Genomic DNA, 9,220 nt, shown 5'->3' on the forward strand with positions numbered 1-9,220 from the left:
CTTATCTTTTAATGATTCTAATCACACACTTGGTTAAAAGACAAAAAGTGATGATTAAGGTGATAGTCACAAGTACATGCTTTGTCTTGAATCTTAATGATGAAGATAAGTTTTAGACTAAGATATTATGTTTTCATTTTACAGGTTTTAAATGTAATTTATTATTAATTAATTTAATGGATAAATAAATTCATATTAAAATCTAATGGAGATTATGAATGGTTATTGATGAAGAAGATACAAAAGACCATCATCCTGCTTCTCTGATGACTATTATATATCCGTTGAATCTAACCTCACCCTAAATTCATTTTCACGTAAAAATTTTTACTTTTATTGTGGAAAAAGAAAAGCAAGCAGAGAGAGAGAGAGAGGGAGAACTGAAGATAATTATATAGAGAAATATACAACACAAGCATCTGTATCCTGTAGAAGCCAAAGAAGCTTCTCTCTCTACTCTCTGCAACCAAAAGCCAGCTCACTTGCTCTGTGTGTGTGTGTGTTCCCAGTGTCTCAGCTTCAACATTATTATATATCTCTGCTTCTACTTGTTCTACTTGGTTCCAGTTTTGATGTCTATGCCCTTAGCCGAACATGACTATATAGGCTCATCAGAGCTTATTCCTTCAATGGAGGGCGACTCTGAGAAACCCAGCATCTTCTCAGAAGCCAATGAGAGGAACAAGGGTTTGAACTTCAAGGCCACTGAGCTCAGGCTTGGCTTGCCTGGTTCCCAGTCTCCAGAGAGGGACTTTGGCCATGGCGCCCTCAAGGGTTTGGTTTCGGGGGCCAAGAGGGGCTTCTCCGACACCATTCGCCGCGGCTCTGGCAACTGGGTTTTGTCCGGCGGCGACGGATCTGACCCCGACTCGGCCAAAACTGAGAGTAACGCTCAGCCGCCTCCTGCCATGGCTTCTGCCGTTGGGAAAGAGACCGCTCCGCTCTCGCCGAAGCCGGAACCGGAGAAGAAGCCTCAGATTTCCGCTCCAAACGGCCAGGGAAATGCTCCAGCTGCAAAGTAAATCTCTCCCACTCTCTCTCTCCCTCACTACCTTTGGGTGAACTTATGGCTAAGTGTACTAAGTAAATCTCTTCCATTTTCTCGTAATTCTTCTCAAAGATGAAGAAAAATGGGCATACCGAGACGCATATATATATATATATATTTTATTTTCTATTTGATTGATGCTATGACATTTTCTTTTCTCGTTTCTGTTTGGTTCCCTGGAAAAAGCTATTTACTCAGTTGTGGAGAATAGATTGTTGCATAAATCACGAAGGAAAAGTTGATTAAAATCCTCACAACTTCCCTCCTTGGTGTGTTTGCGAGACAGGGCACAGGTGGTGGGATGGCCACCAATTCGATCTTTCCGCAAGAATTCAATGGCTAGCAATAATCCTAAGAATGTTGATCATGATGCCGATGCACAAATTTCCTCTGTGGGGGCACAGGTGGTGGGGTGGCCACCAATTCGATCTTTCCTCAAGAATTCAATGGCTTGCAAGAATCCTAAGAATGTTGATCATGATGCCGATGCCAAGTTGGGACCTGGTTGTCTTTATGTCAAAGTGAGTATGGATGGCGCCCCCTACCTCAGAAAGATTGATCTGAAAACCTACAACAGCTATGCAGAGCTGTCTTCGGCGCTTGAAAAGATGTTCAGCTGCTTCACAATTGGTAGCCTCTATCATACCCTTCTTCTACCTTTGTTCAATTATGATGAAATTTTTTGTTTGGAACTCGAATTTCTATATCATTCAGTTGTTAAATTTGTGAGATTCACAATTAAGATGGTTTTTTTACGTGAGAAGAAGACCAATTGAGGCTTTTGTGAGGAGAGTGGATGGAATTGAACAAATATCTAGCAAAGGAGGTCGAGGAAGATTAAGACAAACTTGTTAGGAGATTGTTAGGTATGATAGGAGTTATTAGAGTCTTATAGAAGACAAGGGTATAGATAGAAATAACTGGCCAGGTAGAATTTGTCTAGCCGGTTCCATATAATGGGATAAAGGCTAACGTGGTGTTGTAGAGGAGATTCATTTAAAAATCAACAGAAAGATGAGTTGACTATTTCATTTTCTTTGGATGGCTACAAGGCAAAATAATATTTCTGGTTTCTATAAGATCTCCTATATGAGGGTCCTTTGTTGTGGAAAATGAATGGTAAGTAATGTAATGAAATGAAACTAAATAAAATGTAGACTAGCCAACGATATATTAAAGTCCCAATCAGCTGGTTGTTGCCTCAGCTGTTACAAATAATTCTTTTTGCATTTTCTGAGAAATTATGGTTTTGTAGGCTGGGGAGTCTTGCATAATGGTTTGCGGTTGGTGGTGTTGATTTTGTCATCTGTTCGTTCTTCCATAAGAAATGACCTTGTTCTTGCACAAAGTTATTTTGTATCTCTAGTAAATAATGTTGAAGGCAAACCTTGGTAGTAATGGTAAGATTGCTCTTTTGTGATCGGAAGGTTATGAGTTTTAAGTTGCATAAACAACCATTTTGCAAAAAGCAAGCCGAAGGCCACGTAAAAGTATGACCCTTACAAAGGAGGGAAGCCTTGTGGACGCCCCTTTTTTAGTAAATAAGGATACTTTTTGTTTTTGTAAGTTTGACTTTTAAGGTATAAAGAACTATTTTCTTTCTGGTCTTTCCTTTCTGAATTCTTTAAGATGTGGGGCGTATCTTTCTCTTGGTTCAGCCTCAGACACAATGAAGTTAGGATTTGGTCCATATGTTTACGGTATGACTACCGAGGGAATTCTTTAATAGCTAAAAGTAAATGAGCTAAATTATGTTCAATATCATTTTTCATTCCTGCACTAGTTCTAGAATAGCATATTCTTTTACTTGAACTTCTCAAAATTTTTATTGCATTTGTCGAGATGATGTGCTACAAAGTGGCTTACATCTCTGTCCCACTCTGACATTTGACTATTTTCTTTTTTCCAAGGGAGTTAATTCTGTTGTTGTGGATGACTGATTCAGGGCAATGTGGTTCTAATGGAGCTCCGGCCGCGATGGACTGGGTGAGAGCCGATTAATTGATCATCTCCATGGTTCTGAATATGTGCTTACCTTCGAAGACAAGGACAATGATTGGATGCTCGTTGGTGATGTTCCATGGGAGTAAGTCCAATTCCAACATCACTTTCGCTTGTGATGAATTTTCTGAACACACATCTGCGAGTATGCAATTGGATGAATTCTATAGTGGTTACATTCCTTTAGATAATTATGCAAACTAAATGGATAAGAAAACAGCCCACGTTAGTCATATCACTGTTAACTGGTTTTATCTGTATTCTGTGGGAAGGTAATTGCTGAGTAGAACTATAATAGTGTATACAGATCCCATGAATGAAACTAAAACATGTTAATAAAGGGTATTAATCCCTTTCCTAATTTATGATTATTACCTGTTGGTGCAGAATATTCACGGACTCTTGCAAGAGGCTGCGGATCATGAAACGTTCAGATGCAATCGGGCTAGGTATGACCCGATGAAATAGATAGATAACTCATCCAACAAAACAAACCTCATAAAACGAACAAAACCCTGTTATTCAAATTGCCTCCCATTAGAACCTTTCTCTTGAAAACATTCTTCTCAGCTGGCAAGGTTGATATTTACAAGCATAGGCATCATCTTGGTGTCAGCTACGGCTAGACATCTTTAGCCTAAATCTCCCGAAAGATTAAAAAAAAAAAAAAAAAACTCAGTTGATTATCAGTCTTCGATTACCTCCCAGCAAACACTATCTTGCAACATCTTCTGATGAACAAATGATTTGGCGGTATTTGCAGCCCCCAGAGCCATGGAGAAGTGCAAAAGCCGTAATTAGCACGACGTGTTTTGTCTGGGAAGAGGAGAAGGGTCGTGTAAGGGCCTTGTATGGTAAGCTCGAAGGCCTTGAAGGCTTGATGTTCAGCAATTAAGTGTTGTAGAGAGTGTTGAGGTGTGGCTAGATAGATGTACTGGAAGAAAAACAGCACTACCTCCTGCAGGTGGCAAGATTTATTGCTATTGACAGTGTTAATGTAGTAGGCTTTTTGTGTATGCAGTATGCCTTTGTTTTCTCTCTGTTTCAGTTTTAAGTGTTGTGTATTCTGAGTGATTGCTGCTCAGGTAATTGCGTGCTAATGTAAATGGTTTGCTCTCCCCCCCTCCTCTCTCTCAAACATGCATATGGCTGCCGTCTTTTAAAGAAGATACTATTCAGTGCTGAACCCGAGTTTTTGGGGCCCTAAGGCAAGACGTGAAAATAGGCCCCGAATTGTATAATAAAATATAAAAAATAAATAAATATTTATACCATAAGAATAAAATTAATTATTTTTTTAAATTATCAATTAAAAATTACTATAAACGAAATGAAAGATATTATTGTAAATGAAACGAAATAAAGAAACAACTAATCGCTAAAAGTTGAAGTAAAACTGGAGTTAGAGCATCTGAGAAGTAGATTTAATCTGATGATCCAATCGGCAATCAAGAGGTAGCGACCCATCGGCCACAACCCGCAAGGACGAGCGACGGAAGGTGATGGCGAGCTAGCTACCGAGCAGAGCAACGAGAAGGGGATGGGCGATCGAGCAGCGAGAGGCGAGAAAGCCAGGGCGAGAGCTAAGGGCGAGGAACAGCAAGAAGAGAGAGAGGCAATGAGCTACCGGCAACAGAGCAGCAGCGAGAGGCGAGAGCGAGGCGCGACAGAGCCAAAGAGGTAGGGCTAAGGCAGCGAGTGAAAGAGAGAGAGGGAGAAGGGTTGCGAGAAAAGGGGTGAGGGTAAGGCGTGACAGAGTCAAAGAGGTAGGGCTGGGGCAGCAAGCGAAAGAGAGAGAGGGAGAAGGGTCGTGAGAAGGGGGTGGGCGGGCGGAAAAAGCATGAGGCCCTGAGTTGTGAAATTTTCATGGGCTCTAGTTGTGAAATTTGCATCGGCCATTTTCAATTTATAGGCCCCTAAATTATGAAATTTCCTTGGGTCTTGATACTATTGAATGCAATGGTAATTTCACATTATCTTACTAAAGATAAACTCTAATTTAAAATTTAAAAGTCTCTAACTGCCATCTATTTAACTTGTTATTGGATGGCGACACTGATCATATGATATCAGTGTTACATTTAATATTTTCTCCTTTACATTGCATCATAAATCAATTGTTCAGGTCATTGTGTGTATTTATAGTAAAAAAATAAAAACGTGGGGATGATAGGGGTGGTGGGGGACAAATAAGAGGACCAGTCTGTCCCTTTATTAATTGATCAACCCTTCTAAGCAAGTAAGGCCCTCTTTTTGTTTTTTTTTGTTTTGTTTTTTAGCTCCTTCTGAGAAGATTGATACATTGCCCGAAGTAAATAGAGTCCAAAGTCCTATTTCTAACTCACATTGGGCTTCGACTGAAACAGTAAAAACTCAAATTGGGCTGGGCTGGGCTGGGCTGGGCTAGGCTTTACATAAGAGTCCAAAGGCAACAACCACTCAGTTGAATACTTGCCCACTCAGAACGCCTCAAAGCACTAGTTTCATCAGGGGACATGCATAATTATTTAGGATAATGAAATTACATGAACACAAATAATTTATACAGAAGAATGTTGTAAAGTATCATGAATGACTAAATATTAAAATAATTATAAAAATGCAATTATCATTTTTCCACTACTTAAGGTACGAGTTGGTGATCAGTCTCTTTTATTAAGACGTAGAAAAATTACTAATTTCTTGAGTTATAATCTCAAGTCCTTTGAATTTCTAATTTAAGTAGACGGCCATTGATTGGTTCGTGGACAAAGTAGTAACATAATGGATAATATGATAGAATTGAGTGCAACAATTGATCAGCAATAATATTTAGATGAAATGTCTCCTTAGATTACACTACTAAACACTAAATCACATAATACCAGGTTGTATATAATAAACCCATCCAACAAGAAACTTCACAGAAATATGTGTGTATATGTAATATAGGTTTGCTCACCAAAACACGCTCACGAACACAAATTGGTTACTGTAATATATATCATGTTGAAAAGATTACAGTTGAATATAACTGAAACAAGGGTTTTCATTGACATTAGTTGAACAAATCATATCCAAGATAGATCTTAATTTTGGGGAACTGGGGATGTTGTTTTTGTGGGTGATCAAATTTAGTGTTGCCCATTTAATTTCCTAGCCGTTAATTAGTGGGCCATTAAAGGGTTTAATTAGTGCTTCAAACAAGTTTTGATCTATTTTAGCATCTTTACATGTGGGTTAGGGCTTTCTTCGTAGTTTCCAAAGTCCCAGAAGACCAGCTGTCACAATACCCACAAAGATTATAAAATTAAATATTCTATGTATAGTGTATTTAGAGAGATGGACTTTCTTGAACTTCAAGCATTAGTTTAGTTCTTCTTGGTTGAGGACAAAATCTCCGACGGTGGCTGAAGATGGATTCGTAAGATATCTGAGCATCACAGCCAAAAGAGATCGATCTAGGTGTCAGTTAGGGTTTCAGATTAGTTTAAGCTTGGAGATCTTAGCACCACCCCAATGATTATAATGGGAAACTCACATGTTCCCCAAAATCACATGTTTCTGCGACAAAACACCTATATACATACATACATACATATATATAATTATATATCCCCTTCCATACATTGTGGATAACCTTTTTCTTTATGCATGACATTTTTTCATAGTTTTTGGATAAATTATTGGAGACGCTCTCATAAAAATATAAGCGTTATTTTTTGTTTTAAATATGGTAAAAGTTTTTATTGACTTTGTTAAACCCATTCTATTTTCTCCTTTATCATCGTATAACAAGAGTTAAAACTTTAAAAAAAAAAAAAAAATCCAAAATGGCCTCCAGATTCATCCTCTTTTTCCCTAATTTTACCCTCTCTTCAACAGTTAAATAATTATTTTACCTAATTTTTTAATCATATGAAAATTTGTATATATATTTTCAAAAACATAAAAACATGGCCTGGGTTTTATTAAATTTCATGGAGCAAAGCGTAATTTACCCAATACTTTTGAAATCCGTCATCTATAATCTCTTCGTTAATTTGTCAAATCAACACAGTTCAAGCATCAAGTTCATGTGAAATATTTTTGAATTATAGCCAATGCTGATACACACACACAGACCCCAACGATGTGAGAAAAGAGGAGTTCACATACAAAGAAGAGAGGAACTTGTCTCCTTCGTTAGGACCAAAGAGAGTTGCTTCCATTGGCATAAAAAACGAGTTTACCATTCAACTTTATTCAATAAAAAGAGAAAAACGAATTTACCATCTTAGTAAAAAAGAAAAAGGAAAAACAAGTTTACCTTTAAAAGAATAGATTTTTATGTACTTACTTAACACGTGTAATTTACAAATTATTATGTATATTTAATAAATTTAGTTAATGCACACTCTAATAATGGTGGCTACCAATTCTGGTTAATAAATAAAATCTTAAGAGTTAATTAGGTATAATTAAGAATATAAATTTTTTAAATAAGTAAAAGAGGTGAGCTTCATATATATGATTTTAAAATGTTATTTCTTACAATTAAGCTCCTCGTGCAAGATAAAATCAAGTGCATTTAAAAATTCACGAAGTAGAGGGAGAAGCTTTATGGCAGCAAGCTAGCGAGAAAGCAGATGTTTGCTTCTTCATGGTACTAATTAATTAATTAATTAAGAAATGAATATTCCGACGGCGAATCTTTGAAATTTATGTTTATGTTCTGAGCTGATGATTCGTACGTGTCATGCTTTGCTTTCGAACATTGCCAATGGAGTACATCTGTCAAAAAGAAAGCTAGCTAGCTAGGGACATATAGTTTTGGGCAGGGAGAGGAAAAAAAATATATTTTGTATTTATATATAATGGCTTTGCCAAGAAGATGCATGCATCTGAAGATCACAATGGATTAGAAGATGTGATTGTGGAATGAGTCTTTACTTAATTTTCTCAAGAATCTTGGTGATTCGGTGCTTAATGTACTACTACTCTTGGAAGTGGAACAACAGTGCAACCCTCCCTACCCCACCAAAATTTCATTTAGAAGAAGAAAAGGAAAATTAAATAATCGCATCTGGTCTGGATGGGGATACAATGCATACTTAAAAAGGTCAATTAATTTGGATTTGAAGAAATTATAATTGGAAATATAAAATTCTGGAGCTAGCTAAGAACTAATCCAATCACAAAGTGCAGCCCAACTAACTCAATTCAATTGAATTTAATTAGGTTTGATTGGGTTAAATCTTGAATTAAAAATTTATGTAATCATATCTAGGGTTGTGTATAAAGAGTGACTTAAAAAAATTTTGAGATCAAATCATATTTTACGCATGAAGAATTTTAAAAATCAAACTGAACTATTTTACAGTTTGAACACGATCTCTCTCGAGCTGATTAAGCATTTTTATTTCCAATCTCTCAAATCTCCAGTGGTGTACGTGTTGCCCATCTCTCTCGATCAGTCTTACGACAGAATATGATATATATAGGGTTCAAGAAATTAAAGAAGATTAGATCGAACAATCAGTTTATTAATTATTGCTACTGCTCATGATTTAGAACAATATACTGAACCAATTCTATCAAAAAGTAGAGTGCAGCTGGAACAATGTACTGAGAAGATGAATTCAGAGGTAATTGGCTGCTAAATCTTGCACATGCTCGCTAGCTCCTCCACAATAGCATATATATAAATTAAGCAACAACATTCATGGAGCACGATGGAATTTTTGGAGAAATTAATGTATCAAGGGCCAGCTTCGTTCTGGGGGGATTTCAATAGAATTAATTATACATGGCATGCAGCAGCTCAGAAAAATGGGGACAATTTCAAGACTAGGTTTCTAGATTCACTAATTGGTTTAACTGATTAGGGTTTAAGACTGGGGAATCCATTTTTTCCAATGATAGAATCAGATCACAGTACTGTCCTTTCTTCTTTGCTTCTGAAGACAATTAATGAAGTTCATCCGTTAATTTTCAAAAAAAAAAAAAAAAAGAGAAACTTTAGACATCATCAGATGCGTATAGATTGAGAAATTGATTATCTACACAAATCTGATTTATATATATATATATACCTAAACAAGAAGCTTGCCGTTTTATATTGGCTTATTGAAGGAGATGCAAATACTAAGAAGAAGGAATGCGATTGAAACTTCGAAAACTGATCCAAGGAAATAATGGTTGAATGACTGA

The 9,220-nt window shown here is 36.8% G+C and overlaps 1 pseudogene; it reads left to right on the forward strand.

The window, feature by feature from the left end:
• Positions 1-398: 398 nt before the first annotated feature.
• Positions 399-4,169, forward strand: LOC127795866 (auxin-responsive protein IAA27-like; annotated as a pseudogene).
• Positions 4,170-9,220: the final 5,051 nt, after the last annotated feature.

This window comes from Diospyros lotus, chromosome 2, assembly GCF_014633365.1.
Source record: "Diospyros lotus cultivar Yz01 chromosome 2, ASM1463336v1, whole genome shotgun sequence".
Classification (NCBI taxonomy): Eukaryota; Viridiplantae; Streptophyta; class Magnoliopsida; order Ericales; family Ebenaceae; genus Diospyros; species Diospyros lotus.